The sequence below is a fragment of the Tribolium madens genome, unplaced genomic scaffold (assembly GCF_015345945.1).
Source record: "Tribolium madens isolate multiple individuals breed KSU strain unplaced genomic scaffold, Tmad_KSU_1.1 Scaffold_2;HRSCAF=44;Tcas5.2_LGX, whole genome shotgun sequence".
Taxonomy (NCBI): Eukaryota; Metazoa; Arthropoda; class Insecta; order Coleoptera; family Tenebrionidae; genus Tribolium; species Tribolium madens.
The window spans coordinates 8,293,387-8,315,658 of NW_025400995.1; positions in this window are offsets into that span (position 1 = coordinate 8,293,387).

Consider the following 22,272-nt stretch of genomic DNA (forward strand, 5'->3'; position numbering starts at 1 on the left):
ATACCGTGTAGTGCTCTGAGTGCAATATGAATTATTATAATGACTTTTATTTAACATTAGTATCAAACAGCTCATCCAATTACTTACCCGAAAACACAACAACGCATTTTTGTACACAACTTCCAAAAACTGTTCATTTGGATGGTGAATGGTGTGTTGGACTTTCGGAAATACAATATCCATATTCATTCTTAACCGTCAACAGCGGTGAAAATATGATTTACTGTGTTACGAATTTAGTTTGTCGACGATTATACAAAGAGGTGAAAAAGCTATTGATGCCTTATTTAACGATGCACGTTGTTTTTTTTTGCAATGAACAGGTTCGTAGTAGAAAATACAAGTCTTCGAAATAAATCATGTACGACATTAAAACAAAAAGAATTAAGTTTGAAAGCGATGTAATCGTAACGAAATATAAGACTAGAATTGATGCTGGTAACTACGAAACGATCGAATCTATTTTGGAAGCTTTAAATTTGCTAAGACTTTTAATAATAGATAACGTTCAATTTAGACTAAATGATGGTTCAAAAAGAATAATTGTAACATGCAGTAGCAAACATCTGGTCAGTCTAACATTTTCACCAACATTAAGCCTACAATTGGGTTTTACACCAGATACAAATGTACTGAATAAAACTTCGACACATCCTGCAAACATCTTGTTGGGTTTGCCTATGCAACTTTTTGTTTACAGTGATATAATCGAACCTCAACTGGTTGGTGATATTGGCTAAAGTGCTTTGTATTGTCGTTATCAACAACAAATATTACACTTATGGTGCACATCAAACGCAAATATTTTCACATCCTCACTACGTGCCAGTGTTGAAAAGAGAGTTTGAAAACATTGAAATTGATATAAGAAGTTCATCAGGTGAAAAAGTACCATTTCAGTTTGGAACGTTCTGTGTGTTAAACTACACTTGAAAAAAATTTCATAATTCATTCATGATTCGTGATGATTATCACGATTATTATGTTAATCAAGCTGGATCAGGTGGCGTTGGAGCAATTTATAAAGGCGTTGTTTATCACAAAGGACATGATTTTGGTAGTTTTTTAAGAGGATTATTTCGTACAGTGATACCGTTAGTGAAAAGTGGCATAAAAACAATTAGTACAGAAACACTACGTACTGGTTCGAATTTTCTTGGTGATGTTGTTAACGACGTACCTGTAAAGGAATCAATCGAAAATTTGAAACGAAAAGCTCAAGATAAATGGATACCTTGGTAGTATCGGGTGCTATAAAAAGATGACGAATTCAAAGTAAAAATCATAATCGTTTCACTGCTCAGTGTGTAAAGAAGTGTAGTAAAAGAAAAATAAATCTTCAACATCGTGATATTTTCGGTTAAAATGTCATTTCTACATCCCCACGGTTGTGAGTGTGCAAAAAGTGAACTTGATCTTTTCGCTTTACCGCCAACTCAAACAAGTATCGAACGTGGTCAATGGGTTCATTATAAAACCGTATCTAGTATATCTGAAAATAGTCTGCTTGAATTTGTTGTACCAGCTGGTGAAGGTTACATTGATTTATCGCAAACTTTACTTTCACTTTGTGTTAAAATATGTAAAGAAGATGGGAGTAATTGCGTCGCTGCAGATAACATTGCTCCAGTAAATAATATTCTTCACTCAATGTTTAGTCAAGTTGATGTTTACCTTAATCAGAAACTCATATCACCGCCAAATAATACATACGCGTATTTTCGTCACCAGGAATATTTGAGATTGACGTATGCAAAGCTTTATTGAGGATTAAGCAGCCTTGTGGTCGGCCGTAATAATTTTTCACTGCTGGTGGTACTACCCTGAAGATTTACAAAAGAGCCGTATTCAGGAATTTTCGTGGTAGGCTTTTAATTTATTACAGGCAAACATTTGGGAATTTATATATTAATTTAATATTAAAGTGATAATGCAGATTTGTAAAGAAACAATCTCAAAATATAGCTAAATATTAAAATTAATTATTTTTTTTATGAAAGCCCAAAAACAAATTTCTGTTACGGACCATCTCTTCGTACAAACCTTTGAAACGTGCCTGTCCTAAGAAATGCAAATTTGTTTATGGCATCTCTACCGCAAACCCCATGAACCACAGTGGGGGGTAATCGTCTTATTCTATAATGAGTCTCAAATATTGTTTTTACCAACTATACAAGTGTTATTTGGAAACACTTTTAAATTACGATTCTGGAGCAAAAAATTCACACTTAACATGTGGCTTATGGTATACAGCTGGTAAAATGGGCAGGGTAGGAGATAACAATATTGATTACGCCGAAAGGTTTAAACATACATCTCTAAGCAAGGAGATTGATGTTATTGGTCATTTGAATTGTGACATATTTAACCAAGAGAAATTTTTGATGAATGGTGTCGAATTGCGATTGAAATTTGTACGTTCCCGTGATAGCTTTGCGTTAATGTCAGCTGGCGGTGTTAATGGAAAATTTCAAATTACCGATGCAACTCTAATGATTAGAAGAAATAAAATTAATCCAACCGTTTTGCTAGCGCATACAAAAGCATTGGAAGTATCGACTGCCAAATACCCCATAACTCGTGCGGAATTAAAAGTTTTAACTATACCACAAGGTGTTCAAGGAAAATCATTGGACAATGTTTATTTAGGTCGACTTCCAAAAAAATGTGCTGTATGTTTTGTGATAAACAGATCATTTAATGGTGATTATAAATTGAATCCTTTCAATTTTGAAAATTTTGGATTAAATTATTTATCTCTGTACGTTCACGGTAATCAGATTCCAAGTAAACCTTTACAACCAGTCTTTGTTGGTAATAATAAAAAATTCGTTTCAATGTACCACACATTGTTTTCTGGTACTGGTATACACTATCTAAATACTGGAAATGGAATTTCACGCAACAACTACGCCGATGGATATTCGATTGCTGTTTTCGATTTGACACTGGACTTAACCTCGCATAATGGTTTTTCATGGAATTTGATAAAAAATGGTTGGATTTACTGCGGCTCTTGCACAAATTGTTAACTATCTAGTGTATGGCGAATTTGATAGTGTAATAGAAATTGATAAGAAGCGTAATGTAATTGTAGATTGTAGTAGTTAGTTTTTGGTATCTACATATATAAATAAAATGTTTAAAAAGAAATGATTGCCAGTTTCATTTATTTCGTCATTCGAAATGGTCGTGTTTGTCGATTTTCAATGTTTTAATCCGGGTGAGCACCTAATTATAAAAAAATTAGATGTCTTAAATACGGATAAGCCATCATTGAAATCCTATTTATTTAAACCGCCGGAAGATCTTTCAACATTGCCGTATCGATACCAAAGGCAAGCAGATTGGCTTACATATAATTTTGATGGTCTTTGTTGGTCTTCTGGTACTATCGAATAAGAAAAAAGTGAATGAAACCTTGCATGAATCAACAAAAGATACATCAAGGTGTATTTATGTGAAAGGATTAGAAAAGAAGCGTTTCATTTCAAACTGTTTACCGGACACTGAAGTTGTGAATATTGAAGATTTATAGTGTCCATCGTTACGTTATTTGCGAGAACATTTTGACACACATTGTTGTGATAATCACATTATTAAAAACGCTGTTTGTGCTTTGGAAAACGTTCAAAACTTGGTAACACGGTATAATGAATACTATACAACTCAAAAATTGTCTAGAAAAGATATCTCGGATGAAAAAACATCATGTTGTTGTTTCAGCGTCTAACACTTTACCTTTTTTGATTAATAGACCGGCTATGGCTATTGTTACCAGTGATCCCGACTATATGCCAGGCACTCATTGGATGGCTATTTACATTGATAAATATGGTTTTGCGTATTTCTTCGATAGTTTTAGAAATCTACCACCAGTCAACATTTCAAAGTTTCTCAAAAAGAATACTTTAATATGGTCGTACAATCCGAACAAGATTTTTTATCAACAGTCTGCGGTCAATACTGTGTGTTATTTCTATTAAATTACGTCCAAGGAAGGTCTGTCGATGATTTTCTCAAGTTATTCAATAATGATTTTAAAAATAACGATAAAATTTGTAGCAAAATGTTTAATAAATATAAACTTTGAATTGTTGTTTTTTTATACAGGTGAGAGGTAGAGTGGAGCGGGTGCGGGGCGGTGCGGGAAGGTCGCGGGGCGACGGCGGTGCGGAGTCGGAGGCGGCGCGGGGCGATATGTGGTGTGATAAGTAAGACAATCATATATACATATAAAAGATTCATTTATTCACAATCAAATACAAATATGTACATACGAAACTGAAAATTACTATTTATAACCATATGGYAACGTGTCATGATTATCGTCATTGAGACGATGTCTTTTAGTGTAGTTTACCTTATATTTTTTTCCTTGATTTTTACTAAGGAAATTATAAAAAATGTCGCGGATAATAAGTCGATCAACTAACTTTACCTGATGATTTGCATTGTTTTTATCACATACCATGGATTTTATTACATCGAAATTTACAAGTTGGGAATTTGTGTAATGGCAGCGTTAGACCTTTTACTTTACAAACAGACTTGTTACAACAGACAGTTGTCGTTAGCCGACCAAAATTTATACCCGTAATTTTTTGGACCTCTACTCACAAATTTGGTAATGTAGCTGCTTTCACCATGGTCAATCATTTCATTGGTTAAATCACCCAAGAAATCACCAACCGGAGGCAACCACTCACCTGGTTTGTGTGTAAAAATTACACTATCTGTGTCAAAATATAAAACACGATGATCTAATTTCTTGCCGTAGTGTACGCAGCAATTACAACATTTGTATTGCCTTGCGCAACGATATCTTCCTCAATTTTTTCGGTACTTGCTAGTAAAACATCCTGGTTTATTATATCTATGTTATTTACAATGATTGATGGATTGTTTAGCAAAGCGAATAAGTCTTTTGGGTGTTTAATAATTTCTGTACCTTTTAAATTCTCCCTCTGTCCAAACTTTCCCCAAAAACTATTTAGCATTATCTTTTAAACCAGGATTTTTACAAATTTTTTCATAGTCTAATCTAACACCCTCTTTATCGAAATATATTTCCATATACCGACGTTTATCATCCTCTGTTACGCACCACGCCCAACTGCTATATTCTTGTTTTATTATTAAGAATAAATTTACGTATTCTGTAAATAAACTGTACCATCTTCTCGATTGTACATTATGGTTTCGTACTCCCACATTTCATACAATTCTACAATTTGGTACCCGAGTTCTAAAGCTTTTTTAATTTTATCTGCAACGTACAACGTACCGACAAATATCCTTTCGGCATCATCATGATTACAAATCTCCTGATTCATACTAGTTTTTTTGTTGTAAAAATGACCACTGATCATTGAGCAAAGATAATCTAGAAGTTTAAGACACGAGCCTTAAATATAAGGGCAAATCTTTTTCAAATCAAATCACTTTCCATACAGATTTCGACTTGTTTACTTTGTTCTAGCTTTCTGAACTTTTTTTTGAAAATGTTTTCAGCAAATGCTTTTTCATCACTTGGTTTGGTTTGACGGGTTAAATCGTATTTTTGTTTATCGTTTATATACCAAGAGGATCCAATAAGAAATTTAACTGAACCGTTTATTCGGCGAAAGCATTTTTCATAGTGTGCACTTTTCCGTGTGAATTTTTTTCTTTGTGCGGCTTTTTCTGTGTGCGCTTTTTTCCGTGTGCGCTTTTTTCCTTATGCGCTTTTTTCCTTGTGCGCTTTTTTCTTTGTGCGTTTTTTCCTTGTGCGCTTATTTCCTGTGCGCATGTTTCCGGTCACCATCAACAACTGGCTTTCTTTATTAAATTAGATTATCGTCTCTTCTAATTGGTCTTTAGCACAAATTAACTACACAAAATTAATTTTATTCTTCGACACTGTCAAAATTTACGTGTAAGGAAGTTTTGACAACTGTTTGGCATTTCTCAATACGAAACGTCAGATTATTTTTCACAGATTTAAAGCAAGTTTAAGCCTTGTTGAGTCTAATTCGAAGAATAAAATGTTGTATTCAACTCGTTTGAGTGTAAATCGGACGCTTAATTCCACCTCGTGGATGATAAACCACTCGTTAAACTCGTGGTTTAAAAATCCACTCGTTAAACTCGTGGTTTAAAAATCCACTCGGTAACATAAAGCGTCCGATTTACACTCAAACTCGTAAAATAAATAACTATAATGAACCAAGCTGATAAATACAAAGTGATTCTGTAATAAATGCAATAATTGTAACCACTGTCCACTGATAAATCTCCTCAAGAGATATTTTTTGAGGCATTTTGCCCCTCGTATAATAACGAGCCGCTCAGTTCACCTGAAAGTAGTGACCGTGAATTTGCTTGGGAGTTTTTTGCGGGGTGTTTTTTTTTACGAGTTTTGACTGTGGTAGAGATCCAAAAACGTATGTCTGTTTTTGAACTAACTGCACGTGAAACTTCAAATAAAATAACAAGTTGAAAGGTAAAACGGCAAAATGGGCTGGAATTAGTCGTCGACGTATGTATAATAGGATCGTTTTTTTTTAAGTAAATCATAAATTTAGTTATTAAAATCATCATTGTCATTTTATTTGACGTTTTACAGATATACGTTTTCAGATCCAAAAATGACTCGATTACAAATTATCTTGCTGTCTCCATACAAATTGTACACTAATTTTATGGCTGGAGTACGTAGACATTTTACAAAAAAACACAAATATGTCTTGGACATAATTCAGTTTGATTGTCAAAAGGGGACTTAATGATAGCATTTTAAATAGTTGATAACCTATTTTTTTTTGTTGATAAAACGGGTTATACTTCGGCAGCCTGTATTTTAATGGAGAGCCGATTATGGGTTTCATTTTTATGGGCGCCACCCAAAGAACAAGATAGATGGAAGGAGTGCCGCCATATTGGCAGGCTATGGGCAGTTACAACTTGTACTAAATTATGCAATCAACAATACTCCTTTGAACAACAATAGTACTAAAAAAGGGACATTTTTAACACTAAATGCGTCACAGGAATCTAGTGTAACACAGAATTCTTTTTTTATATAAAAAATTTAAATTTGTGACATATTTGACTCTAAGAAATGTAAATGTAGCCTTGTTTTTTTAAAAACAAAAGTTGAAATCAAACTTAGAACTAAATTTTCAAAAAAAAACGTCATTAAACAAATGCAAAAGATCTAAAACAATCATATTAAAACATAAAACCCTGTAAAATAGTGCTTCGTACAAATAAGCAATCATAATTCATAAAAAAAAATATAGTGTCACACGATGTGCAATGTCGTCACTGAATGATTTAAATCTGTTAAAAAACCGTTTTTAAAAAAACATTAATACTTTTAATTATAGTACATATTACAATTGTAATTATTAATAAAAAAACAAGAAAATTATGTTACAGCACTTTATTATTGATATAATTGGTGCAGATACTTTCCCGACGTAGAAAAAATCGATGTAGATTTATCAAAAGCTCCGTTCTAATTTAATACCTCGTTCAAGTTTAACAATCTGTAAGCAAAATTTGGCTCTTAAAACTATACGAATTCTTCACAATTAATCAAATACGAGTTTGAACAGTTTTAAGGAATGTGTAATTATGTCAGTTGTGTCATACTAGTTTATTATGAGTTTTGTTTAATAGAGGCAATATTGGGTTGACAGGGGTATTATCAAATCTTTAGGTAAAAAATATAACGTAAATAAATTTTAAAAATGAAATGTTTTGATGTGCAATATACAACTACCTAAAACTCAAGCTGTAGTGTAGGTAATTTTCGTTTTATTTTTCGTTTGGTAAAAATTTATTATCCCATACTGGATTACGAAATATTCGAATTAATTGGGTCGGTGACCCCTTGTACAGTATGGGGCCGGTGTAATAGTCCAGTGACGTCAGTGAGGCACTCTCTGCTATGGAGGCTAGAAAAAATTTCGATGATTAATTACGGTAAAACGCGCTGCGGATATTTGGGTTATAATGAATAGGAGAGGGTTGAGGTGGACAGAAAGACGGCGAAATCCGAAATGTGCGCATTTAGTAAAGCAGATCGAAATCCAGAACCAGACCAACCAGGACGGTTTGAAGACTTAAACCAGTACATATTTCAACCTCAGCTGCATTCTCTGACTGTGCTTTATTTATTGCACCCGAGCTAGGACGAGATTAATTGTCCGCCCAAATTCGGCCGCATTTACAAAGCACAAATATTTAACACGTTTGCGTTAATTATTTATCACTTAATTTACATTTCTCTATACAAATACCCTTATTAATTGCTGGATAAACTCGAACATTTGTGGATATTGTGGCCGCTAGAGCAGTATCCTCTTTGCCTTACCCACTCGCGAAATTACGCCAAAAAATCCGACAAATATTTAAAACATATTCGGTAAATATTTATAGAACATTCGTAAATAATTGGAACGGCAAATAACATACTCTCATAATAAATGTACATTTGACAATTTTTTTACCACAATTTATCAGTTGAGATTTCTTTTACGTGGCGACGACCGGCGATAAATAATCATAAATACATTACCCAGTTTGTATAACATTAATTTGCTAGAATGACGCCGAACCAAACTTTACCACTCTGAAATATTTATTAATCCACCATCAGCTTACCATAAATTCAAATCAATCTACATATTAATTTTTTACTTCACTAAAAACTTGAATCTACCATAGATCTAAATTCCTAATTTTTAAGTAATCGAGCCAGAAAGTTGCTTTTTTCGATAACTGATGAAAAGTGTTGACATTTACATGACATGAAACATGTCAAAGTAACTATTTTTTGTTCACTGAATGTAAAAGTTTTTTGTGGCCTTGACAACTGTAAATGACATTTTTCACATTTTTGACAGCTACGGTATCTGATTTTTACAAGACATTTGAGCAGTGCGACACACATAGTGCTGTAAAATAACAAGAAAATTTTAGGCTTTCAGAGACTCCGAAAAAAAGATACTTTACTTTATGGTAAATAAAATCGATTAATGCTGAGAGAAGTTACCGTATACATTTATCTATTTAGTATTCAAAAATAAACGCAATTATTTTTTTTCGGCATGATTCTAATCAACGCCATCTCGTAGTCAAAAAAGTAAACGTGTGACTTGTCCTGACCTGACCTGACCTGTGATGTCTGCTGAGTGTTGACAAATCAAAATTTGAATTAATAAAAGAACGGTCTTTGGCTAAAAAGTTTTGTGTATTATTTGTGCGATAGGTCAGTGTTCAGTTATTTAAAGAGGAGATCACAATTTGAAGGAATCTATTTATTAGTAAAAAAAAGACTTCTAACCTTAAAATACACCTTTATTTCAATTGTTCATATTTTAGGCTGCAAAAGATATTTCTAAAGAATATATTTTAATTTTTGTTTAATTTACATTTTCGTCAAACGCTGTAACATGTAATGCTTTAACCGGTTACTTTGTTTGACGAGAATTAAGTAGGCAATCCCTGAAATGACGTAAAATTTCCGTCAAACAAAGGAATATTCATTTGATTACAGCGTCTGCCGGCAGTACGGCCAAAGACTAGGCTTTCCGCGGAATGACGCATTACGCACAATGACACTACGACATATACATATCTATAAGTACATATTCTATAAACATAATTTTAACAATAACAAATTTTAATACATTAATTAAATAAAACAGTGACAAACAAACACTTAAAACCATAGGGTTGAGATATATCTTTGTGACCCCATGCTAACGTATCAAAACTTTTTCAAATGGTATAACGTTTATCATCATAGTATGACAGAGCAACTATGTTCTGATATTCCGTATAAATAGTATGTAAAACTGAACGAAATTTATTTATGGTTCTCATAATTTGCAAATTTGGAGTAGTAACAATTGTATTATTTTATTTAACTGCTTAGTAATAACATCTTTTTTTATACCTTTAGCCTTTTTCGTTAACTCTCCTTCAACATTAACACAATAAGCCTTTGCACCCGTACCATAAAATTCCCAAATTATTTTACCTTTATACTCATCTTTCATTTTCCCCAAGATAGATTGATTTATAGTAATACCATGAATATTAGAGGGAAGGTAGTTTGAGGTATCAAATTTATTTAAATTGTTTTGAATATCTTTATAAAAATTATCACATTCAATATCCAAAATCAAAGAATCTGTATCTGTATAAAGTAAGCGAACTTTTTCTTTATATTTTTGTTTAATATAGTTATAAAAAAATTATACATTATAAGTTTGGAAATATTCAAAACGCTGAAACCGACATATATAGGCTTGTCGTATAAAACTAGTGACTTCTCCATCTGTATTGCAACAAAATTTTCATTAAAAATAATTTAAAGTGTGGTCGAGCAATTAAGGTTTCAGCTCCTAAGCGTCTAAAGAAATTTTCCCAATGTCTTACTAATATAATATCCACCCTTTTATTAACAGATTCCATCGTTTTACCAAATATGGAATTATTCATCAGTTTAAAAAAATCCTTTTCAAAAGCATTTTTGAGTTATTTCGCATATTAGTATTTAAATCTATATATGACTTCAACCATGCAGATTGATTAAATTTTAAAGCGCGGTGAATCTTTATTAATCGCAAACCATTTTCTAATGCTTGTTTAAATTTATAAAATAAATTTGGACAAAGTTTGTGAGTTTAGCATTTGGTGGAATAATGTTTTTCTGCACAAAAAGGTAAAACATTATGTTCCGAATGCAATTCAGATGGATACTCAAGATCTACTTCAAAAATATAACCTTCATTAGCCGTATCTGATAAGTTCATTATAAATGTTTCGTTTACTTTTTAGGATCTAACCACTGAAAATTATTTCATGGTAAGAAATTTGACATTGCACAACCGTACAAATTAGTAGCATCTAGATACATAATATAAGAATTCGGTTTTGAAGTATCATATTCAGACATAAATCTATTATTGGCCTTTGCTTTTCTTATATTGCATTGACAAATACCTCATCGAACACCTTTCTTAATAAAATACAGCATTTCCACATCTGTCAGTAATTCAAATTTTACACCCGTAGATTTTAACATAGAATCCCAACTTAAACCTGGGGCGGTGTAGTAACAAGCAGGATCTGAATTATAAACTTTTAAGCAAATATTTCAAAAATTTTCAAAAATATCTGCTAATAATAATACATCAGATATTAAATAAATGTCTGAATATTCACCCAAAGTTTTACAATTTAATATATTCCGTACCTTTATAGCTCGTTCATAATCTTCTTGCAAAATGTTTTGTTGTTTTAAAGAATCGAAAAAATTTTGATGCGACGGTAATTGTGTTTCATTCAATTTATCAAATGAATCACAATAAGAATATGGGAATACACCTTTTTGTCGTATTAAATCAAATTTATCATCTTGAGGAAAATGTTTGCGAACAATTTTACAATCGTTGGAATGTAAATTTTGAGCTAATTTACTTAAGGATGAAGCCATAAAACGAAACGAATCCAAAAATCTCAGACTAAGAAAAACATTTTTTTTGGCCATCATCTTTATCTAAAACATCAACCAAAATTTTCTTTGAAAATGAGATATAGCGTTCTTTATTTTGAGCAATGGCTTTTAAATTAGCAAAATCATCAGCTAAGGCACTAATAAACAAATGAGCTTCATAATTGGAAAGATTATGGCAGAAAATGGGAAAATAGTTAGGTATTGATGATTTTATTTTTTCTCATTGATGTGGCAAAGTTGGAGTAAATAACATTATTTTAGGTACCTGCTCACTGTTGAATTGAAAAAAAAGTAATCAATATTTTGTATCCAATTTTTATTTTGTATAGAAACATAAAAAAAATATAATAAAACACAAATGATGTACTTATTTGTTAATTTATTATTACTAAAAAAATCACATATTTATAGTAATTAGATAAACGGGCAAATAATTAAAACACCTTTTTAATAGAGTGCACGGATTATTAATTTTTTATTTTTTTTAGTGTTCAGAACACTTTGGTGCTCTTTACATTTATTTCCTCGTACAATTCTTTAAAGAACAATTTCGGGTAACATACCTTCTTTGAAAAATGTAATCAATTTGGATTTCATTTTTGTCGTCCAAAAATTGTTGCCTTTTTCAATTACCTTTCTGTCTTAGACCGATAGGAAATATTATCCTAATCCCATTAGTAGATTTAGGATTTTCCGAACTTCCGGGGACTCCATCCGCCCCTCGCTAGTCAGGCACGTTTACCGATAGGTATGCGATAGGTATACATTCATAATTAACAATTTTTCCTAATATTTTTTGAGGGCTTACTTAATTTTCTCCAATGTATACCTTTTTGCTGAGAAGCTTTTTTATTTTTTTTTACTATGTTATTCAACTGTGTCATGTTAAAGTGTTAAAAAAAAGTGCTCTCGTGCTATCAACAAAAAAATAATTTAGTCTTGTAGGTATGTCTAAAACAAATGAAGATTCCAATAATCCCTTTAACCATGTTGTACCAGCAATACAATTTAATAAACCGTTTTAAAAATATTAATCTGCATCCACACATTTTAGCGACCCTGTATATTTATTACATGCCATGTGTTTGTGTATAAATAAAAAAATTAAAAATGTGATTGACAAGATAACATAATTAGGTATTTTAGACATATTGTAACAAATGTTTCCATTACGTAGTTATACCTTTTACATTTCTACCTCATTACACATTTTATACGTAATTATTATAGTAATAATTTGCATAAACCCTCAATGCCTGAGAGCATAAGACAAACAACCATACTCCTGTTGTCTTTCCGATGCCCCTCCGAAACAAATATTGTTGAATAAAATGAACTCGTGAAAGAACGATAAACAGTACTTTGAATATTTTCAATCCAGAAAACCCAGTATAGTTCTTCTAGAAATAAGTGAGAACAGTGTCAATTGCTTTATTGCACCCTAAGAGCTGGGTATGAATTCCTAGTCATAAACTGTTTAAAACCCGTTGCAGCAGGTCAAAATGTTTCGATTTCTTGCAAGCGGAGACGGACTAAGGAAATTGTTAGAGTCGAGAAAACTGTTATTTAAAAAAAATACGCTACAACCAATAAAAAAACATTTTTATTAAAAGCTGCACTGAAAAAGACAAAGCAGCATTTAACATTAGATATTGAATAGCTTAGTTTTCATACATAAAGCTTGGCATAAAGTGAATACGGCCCTGGAAACCAGCCCAGCTGGCTAAATTTGGAGATATTTTTATTGGGGGTTAAAACCGCCGGTAGCCGTCTGTGCGTTTATAGTAATATTCTTTTAAATTTTCCCGTTTATCGTAAAACTGTGTCAAATAACACAATCCATGCGCTAATAGTTTTGTCTTTGTTGTTACTATGCGAATGAGTGAGACAAAATGCAAACGGTCAAGCGTAGCTGAAAATAGGAGGGACCACCAGTTGTTCTCAAACTATGAGACGCCACTAAGTTAAAATTTGTTATTATTATTATTACTTTTTTAATAAATTAATAAGTCTTGTATGTTTTCAAGCAAAACAAAATGTTAACAGTCTTTTTATTTTATTAAACATCCATTCATTAATTGTCAATTTCGTTTGCTGCATTTTTTAACCTATTGAGAATCACTGTTATGTTTTGGTTGAGTGTAGTAGATAGGCGTGCTAAAGTTTGCTGTCTCTTTTAAACGACCTAAGTGCGAGAAAGACAACATACCACTGGTGGGACCAGAGAGCGGCATAACGTTTATCTCACTTGCTCCTACCTACTTACTTGAAGAGCGAGAGAGACAACAAAGTTTTATGACAATCGGCTAAAATTAAAAGAATTCTACCATACCAAGGATAATTACATCCATAAAGCAATTGACTCTGTTCTCACTTATTTCTAGAAGAACTATAACAAGCCACAAATAAGCAAGGTACCTGCTTGAGAAAAAGATCGCAACAACGTTTATTGAAGTTGGGACCATGAGCTTACGAAGGGGTCGTAAATTATCAGATAGAGAAACTCAACCTTGTTGTAAATCATTTCAAGCCCAAATATTTTCGGTAAAATTCTGATTTGAGCGACCCCTGCGCGGAAATAATTATCGTCCCCATCGACTTGCGCCACCTTAAATTACAAACAGAATGTGCTGCACCTAAAAATTTACCCGTCAAATGACAGTGATTCCGTACTTTTACTTGATTATCATCGTTATCGTCATCATCATTTGTGAAAGGTTTACTACACAAATGGCAATGATCTGAAGTTTGGAAAACAAATTCACCTAAAGGTGTCATATCAATTGGGATAATATTTTTTAAATAATTGGTATAAATGCGTTTAACATCTGTTTGTAACCAATAAACAAAAAGTTTGCAGTTAAACTTTTTCACGATGTTTTCGTAATATTAAGAAAGAGTCATCAAATAAACATTTGATATAGTAAGCAAAACTGTAGGCCTGATGTATATGTGTTTGATGCGTAAATGATTGAGATGGATTTGGATTGCAAGTACCTAAAGGTACTAATAAAGATTCAAAGTCAAAATAAATAACAAAAGGTACACGTAAAACCTTTTCAAAATTTTGAAATTCTAGTATATTACCAGGAACTAATTTACCATATTTATTTTTCTTTAAATCAGTTGATGGAAGTTTAGTAACGATGTTGAGACAATCATTTTCCATGTGATAATTTAATTTTGCTTTTGTAGAAAAACATTAAACAACCGTCACATAAAAATTTAGCTTCTTTTCGTTTCGAATAACTAATCGAGACATATCTTTAATCAAACAATAATGAGTATTAGATGGATTTTCATCGTCACTTATCAGTAGTAAATTAATATGAATATTTTGTTTATTAGATGTAAAATAAAATGGACCAATTATTTGTGATTCCCATTTCTTGGATTGTTCATTAAAAAAATTTCACTCCATACACATTAATTGATATATGATTTAATATTTGAAATTTTGAAGTATCGTTCAATTTTACAGGAAATTCAATACCGGTAAAACAAAGTTCACTTGCATACCACTGGTAATTCGTTGCACGTTGAGCATTATGGTGTCGATGTAAATATGCTAAAGCGGACCACTTAAAGCACTCCTGATCATTATTTTGAATGTTGATGACGGTCTTTTTCTTTATAATATCCACCGGAAGTAGAAGATATGACGACGCTTTGAGAGGATTATATTTGTTTACATTCACGTCTAGGAACAAAATTTCTTTCAAAGCCCATCCTACAAAAAAAAAAAATACTTACCTCAATCTTTCTCTTGAAACTCAATCATCTTTCCTTTGATCGTCTCTACAGCATTATCGTATATATTAACAATTGAACTTCCGACACAAATTACTTGATTTTTTGTAAAAAATGATTTTATGGCTGTTTCTTCTTTTTGTTGCAGGACGTATTCACCAAACAATTCAAAATGGTTGATGTTAATTTAAATAATAACTCGTGTCCTATCTCTACTGATAAGAATTTTACAGCCCTCGGAATGTGGGTATGGAAATTTGATTTTTTTGTAATAACTTTGGAACTATTTGACCAATTATTATAAAATGTGGAACATTTCCCTGTGACAACATACCCTTTGAACTGGTAATCACGAAAACCGGATACCTCCACTCAATTTCCGGTTCCAGCAGTTGCAGGTCACATTTTCTGTGTTTTTTTATTTTTTTTGCTCTCTTAACACCAATTTTTTATTGCCCAAATAGATAGAATAATCAATTTCGAATAAATAACGCATAACCTTTAATACCCCTAAAATGGACCGTTTCAAAGATATTTTAATTTAAACTGAGGACTGCACAACCCTGAAATCAAAAAATAGGGATTTTGAATAAATGATATCCACGGCAACAAATGACCATGGTCTCACAATTCGCTGTCAGTCATCTGTCAACTTTGACATTGGACCATTATTTCGCGATTAATCGAAAATATTTAATAAAAGAGTTTACCTCAGGCTCCAAACATAACCTACAATAAATCCAAATCGATCTCGTAGCATTTAATTTATAAAAAAATCACAAAAATTTTATCAGTCCAATTATTATTAGTTCCAATTGGTAGGTATTTATTTCATGAATAAAGGATTAAAGACATAAATGGTTGATAGAGCCACTTAAATCCTTAAAACTGCACAATAACGTATGTACCTACAACGAAGCAAGTGTTTCGAAGACAAAACGGCACCACAATATTTTTTGAATCACATTCACTTCACTATTTACGATTTTGTAATAACAACTTTGTTACTCGGATTATTGACTCAATTATGTTTGCATTTTGTGTTGTTTTCTTCTTAAAACATCAATATCAGTGAATAAGTCCATGTCTTCAGCCGGTGTAACATAACCTAGAAAAACTTTTTCACTAGTACCGGACTTTTTTAATTTACACATCATTTAATGTTTTATCAATTTGTTTTTGTATTTCCAACAATTTCGAATTAATCATTGAAATAATGTTATTATTTGATTCATTATTTTTTTTATTTAGTAATCTAAAGTCATTTTCTAAATTATTGAACTTATTATCCCAAATTTTATCAGCTCTACAAATATTATTATTTAAATCTGTTAAAGCATTAATAACATTTCCAAGTTCGGTATTAAAATTGTTTTTTATGGAATCAGTATACGCCTTAGTAGCACAGTTTTTGTTATTAGTAGGATCTTTAACATTACATAGTTTATGATTCTCCATATCAAAGTTACCATCTGATGTATAACGAAAACTACATTACATAGTTTATGATTCTCCATATCAAAGTTACCATCTGATGTATAACGAAAACTACTTTTTGATTGCAAAATTTGTTGTTGATGGTAAAAATTACCACTTGTTAAGGAACGTCCGAACTTGTCGACACTCATTGTAATACTAAGCAATTACATATAGTTCACGTAGCTCTTCTTCAATGTTTCTTATCTCATTTAAATGTGACAAATTACCTGCTTGTAATGCTGCGTGTAAAAGACTAAGACGTTGTACTAGTTTATTAACATCATTCCAATAAACGTATTCTATTGGATTCTGATTATAAAATTTATAATTTGAACCGCTTTTTATTTCGGTTTTGATAATGATGGAAATGAAAAAGAATCAGATTCACATTTATAAAGACGTCTTTGTAAACTAGAATCTTGAGGAGGTTTAACAAATTTCCTTTTTTTGGGTGTTTCTGTCAAAACATTTTGATTTGGTTTAAAAAATGGTTTTATTAATTCTAAATATTTTCTAGATTGAGATCTTCTAAGTTGTCTACTTGGATCGTTTTTTTGTCTGTGTGCATTAGTAATGTTCAACATTTGTTTATAGTTTTGAAAGTTTTCTTTAGAAAAACGCTCAAAATCATTGTCAGAATAATTTTTCTTAAATAATAACTCATAAAGCCCTTCAGTACCAGAAAATAAATTATCTTTGAAAATATAATCACCGTTCTTATCTACTTTAATTCATCATTTCCCAAATAAAACTTGTTGAATTCTAAATTAAATTTAGGAGCAAAAATTTCATCGGTTTGATGAGCAAAATATCCCCCATATAGGTTTGAAGTTGTTCTGGAAATTGTTCTAAAAAATCGGAATCCTCACATAGGACGTTTCCATCTTCATCGTAAAAACTTTCATGGTTGTCAACATTTTCATCATTTTCAGACTTATTTGTTGTATTTAATACATCATTCTTATTAGATTTCCATTCGAATACCTCATCTTTACCATTATCCATATTATAACTATCTTTACCTTCCATTTGCTTATCAACTTCCGTTTTTATTGTCTCGTTTTTAACATTTCGGATAACATCAACCGTTTTCTTATTATTGACTTTTCCATACGATTTTCTTTTTAAACCAACTTTTAACTCATTAGGTTCTTCTTGAGAAGATACTACAATTGATGATTTTTCTTGTAGTTTGTTTGAAATATCTTTTAGAGGTTTAATAATCGGTTGAAATAATTTTCTTACTGATTCGTCTTGTTCTTGCATTCCCAATTGTTATGCTTTATATTTTTTTCTAACACTATCAGACAATTCAATAATTTGTCTTTTAAGTTTCGTGTCTTTTGAGGAACTCATCTTTACATGAAAACTTTCTATAAAATGAAATATTTTAAGAAATTGTTATTACTTATATAAAACGGGTGGAAAACGATTATACTTATCGGATTAGAAATCGGTAATCAGCAACAAAGCCGATAATCAATGGATAAACAAACGATTACTTAAATCGGGTTACCAATTTTTTGAACGGTTTTAAAACAGGTTACCAATTGGCAAGCGATCTACTTTACATGTAGATTCTTCAAAATGTAATATTTAAAAGAATTGTTATTACTTATATAGCAAACGTGTAGAAAACGGTTATACTTATCGCATTACCAATCGTAAACGGTAATAATTACGATAATTAATGAATAATTAAACGGCTACTTAAGTCGGATTATATTTCATCAACGGTTGTAAACGGATTACCGCTTAATAAACGTTTTTTAAGTAGTCATGTATAAACAAAAACACGATTAGCCCGTCTCACCAAACTTTTTTTGTTGTGTTTTAACAACGCGTTTCAACCACAAAGTGGTCATCCTCAGGTGAGAATAAAACTAACTAATTTAATAAAGATAATGCCTTATATACTAATTTTTCCGACTTTCACGTTTCATGTTAGCTCTCTTTTTCCAAGTGTTCCGATTTCACAAACTTTAAGCTACTTAAAAGACTTGTTGCTCCAAAACAATTTGGATCAGCAAGTTATCAACGAATATATTCGACTCACAGAACTTTGCATGAAGCAAAACATTTTTCAATTTTCTGGGAATTTTATCGAACAGCAAGAAGGTACGGCAATGGGTAATTCATTGTCACCTTTCTTAGCTGACCTTTTCATGAGCCGTTTTGAAAAGGATTTAGAAAATGAGCTCGAATATTTACCCAGAGTTTGGTTAAGGTATGTGGATGACATTTTTGTCATTTTTGATCTTAATAAATGTACCATTGAGCATTTCCTCGAAATTTTAAACAACCGCTTTGAAAGTATAAATTTCACTTGTGAAAAAGAAGTTGAAGGAAAGTTACTATTTTTAGATACTTTAGTAATTAGAACTAATAACGTATTAGAATTTGATATTTATAGGAAAAACATTAGTACACTTCGCTATATCACCGCTGACTCACATCATTGTCCTCAACATAAAATAGAGAGTTTTAACTTTTTAATTCACAGGCTTGTTAATTTTCCCTTGACTCATGCAAGTTTTGAAAAAGAGCTTAAAATTATTAAAGATGCAGCGAGATGTAATGGTTTTGATGTTAACATAATTAACAAAATGGCTCAAAAAGTTAAATATAGAAAAATGGTCAGTAATTCCACGACTTTTATAAACACACCAAAGAAAACACAGTTTGTAACTTTACCTTATACTCCCTCAATCACAAGAGGTTTAAGTAAAATTTTCAAAAATCTTAACTTCCAAGTTGTTTACAACTCTGGCAGAAGTCTCAAAAGTTTTCTTGGTAATCCTAAAGATAAAGTAGGACTCTTAGAAAAATCGGGGATTTATGAAATTAATTGTAAAAATTGTGAACTAAAATATATTGGGCAAACACGTCGTTCAGTTAACACTAGGTTTAAAGAACACATAGCTCATTTAAGATATAACAGATTTGAAAAATCAAGTGTGGCCCAACATATTTTTGAAAAAGACCATAAAATCAATGATACTAATGTAAAATTTATTAGAGTAGTCAATAATTGTAAATTTCTTGACGCTTTCAAAAGTCTTGAAATATTTAAAAATAGAGATAATCTTATGAATTCAGACAACGGCCCCATTCCCTTTTCTCCCCTCTACTCGTTAGTTGGGGGTAGGGAAAGTGAAAGTCGGAAAAATTAGTATATAAGGTCATTATTAAATTAGTTAGTTTTATTCTCACCTGAGGATGACCACTTTGTGGTTGATACGCGTTGTGTTTTAAATAAAAGTTTGGTGTGACGGGCTAATCGTGTTTTTGTTTATCGTTTCCATACCAAGAAGATCCAAGAAGAAGTAGTCATGTCTATCTAATTATAAATTAATAAAGAAACAATTACATCAAAATTTTGATTTTCTGCATTACTTTTGTAAATTTATATAGGTTAGGTTTAATGACGTACCTACGTTTTAAGATGGTATTGAGATAAATCGATCAAAGCCTCGTCTATAACGTCCGTTATTAAGATCATTTTCCTTACTTATAACGAAAAATCTATACTAAGTTGTTCAACATTCACGACACAGTTTAGCGAACTTAGGTATTAACTTAGGTATATATGTCTGACAGAGATAGAAACAGTCTATGTTTTTATGTTTACCCATACAAAAATATTCTCTAATAGTATCTTGCTTATCACTCGCCACAACATCAAAAGTAAATGAAGAATTTTCTTTTGCATCTGATGAATTCACGATATTTGTGTTTTCAGAATATGGAATAGTACATTATATTATTAGTGATAGAAATGCATCATTATACGCGAGTGAGAATTTTGACGGACGAGTGCGCTTGCGCACGAGTGGGACACTTCTCAAGAGTTTCATAATGGCATTTCGATCACGTTTTATCTTACAGGTACAACTATCCAAAAAATGAAGTTTCATTCAAGTAAAATATTCACCTATAAAAATATAATACTACGCTTGTATGTATATGTATCAGTTTTCGCAGTTACCAATGATTGTTATAGTTATGAAAAAATAAACAATATCGTTGTTTTTTTCACAATTTGTAAAACGTTTCATTATAAAAATGGATGTTTCACCGGAAAATATCCAATTAGACGTGAAAGTTGCCGTTTCCAGTTTGCTTCCGGTAAAGTCGAAATATATATACGAAAAAGAGTATAATCTGTTCGTAAGGTGGAAGGCAGATAATCGATTGGCAGCTAACACGGAAGATATTTTATTAGCATATTTTGTTCAAAAGGTAAGTTATGTAGTACCTATCTACCTTATATATTAATCATAGAGATAGTATTAACAGGAGGGAGCACTATTTGAAAAAAGTGGGAATGCCGCGTAAATGCGCACTGCTATAAACTACAGAGCGCAACATGTGCTTTTTCAGTGGCGTAGTAAAATTATTTTGAATTTCCCTTTCCTAGAAACCTCGATAGAAACGTTTCTTTAAAACGGATTGTTTCACTGCGTATTATGTACCTACCTTTAAGTGAAAACTTTTTAGGAAATAGAAATAAAACTAAATGTTAAATTACGTATATAATTTATTGTCCTCTAAAATGTATTTGTTTCGTATGGCTACTTCTAATATATTCATTATCATTAATAATGTTTCTACATTTATATTTAATTCTAGTGTCTAGATAATTATTTACTATAGATCTAATTAACAATATGGTGTGCTCATGATAATTATTTATAAATATTTCACCTAAATGAGAACTAAAATATTTCATGACTTCTATTATAATTTTTAATTTGCTGACTTTAATTTTATTTTCAACGCGATATAATTTTTCGGTCTTTAAACAGACATTAATTACATCTTGGCTAGGATATGTCAGTCCTCCCCTATTTTTAAAATCTATTAAACTATTTACAAAATTAACTTTTTCTCCAAACAATGATCCAACACACTTTTCACATTTTATAGATTCCCCAAGCTTTTTGGAAACAAATCCAGAAATGTGAGTTACCATTTCCTGTGAAAAATGTGTTAGAGCATTGTCTGAAAATAAATACTTGTGTTTGTCTATATCTATACTATCACTATCCACAGTAATTTCATTTACTTGATTGTAAACATAATTGTAACTATTAATCACATCTTCAGGTTTCTTTTTTAAAGAAGTGACGTTTAATATATTTATTTCCTCTAAAGAAATATTGCCAATTCCACCATCCTTAACCTCAGCATGAATGAACTAAAAGCTTTTTGTACGCAGATCTAAATTGGCGGCATGTGGGATTATCATTACTGCCACCTTGCGCTCTAATACTAGAAAATAACACCTCCAAGTGGTCTTGACTACATTTATAGGTTGGTAAAAACTTTAATTGTGCTACAGTATTTTGGGGAAAAATAAATGAATTATAAATAAGAATAACGGATTCTAAACACACAATGAACCCTATAAATCCCGTTTTTCTTTTCGAATTGGTAACAAATTCGTTGTTCATAAATTTTAATCTTGTTATGTAATAGTAAAATTTTTCTTTAAAAGATATTATAGTGTTGATGTTTTTTTTACC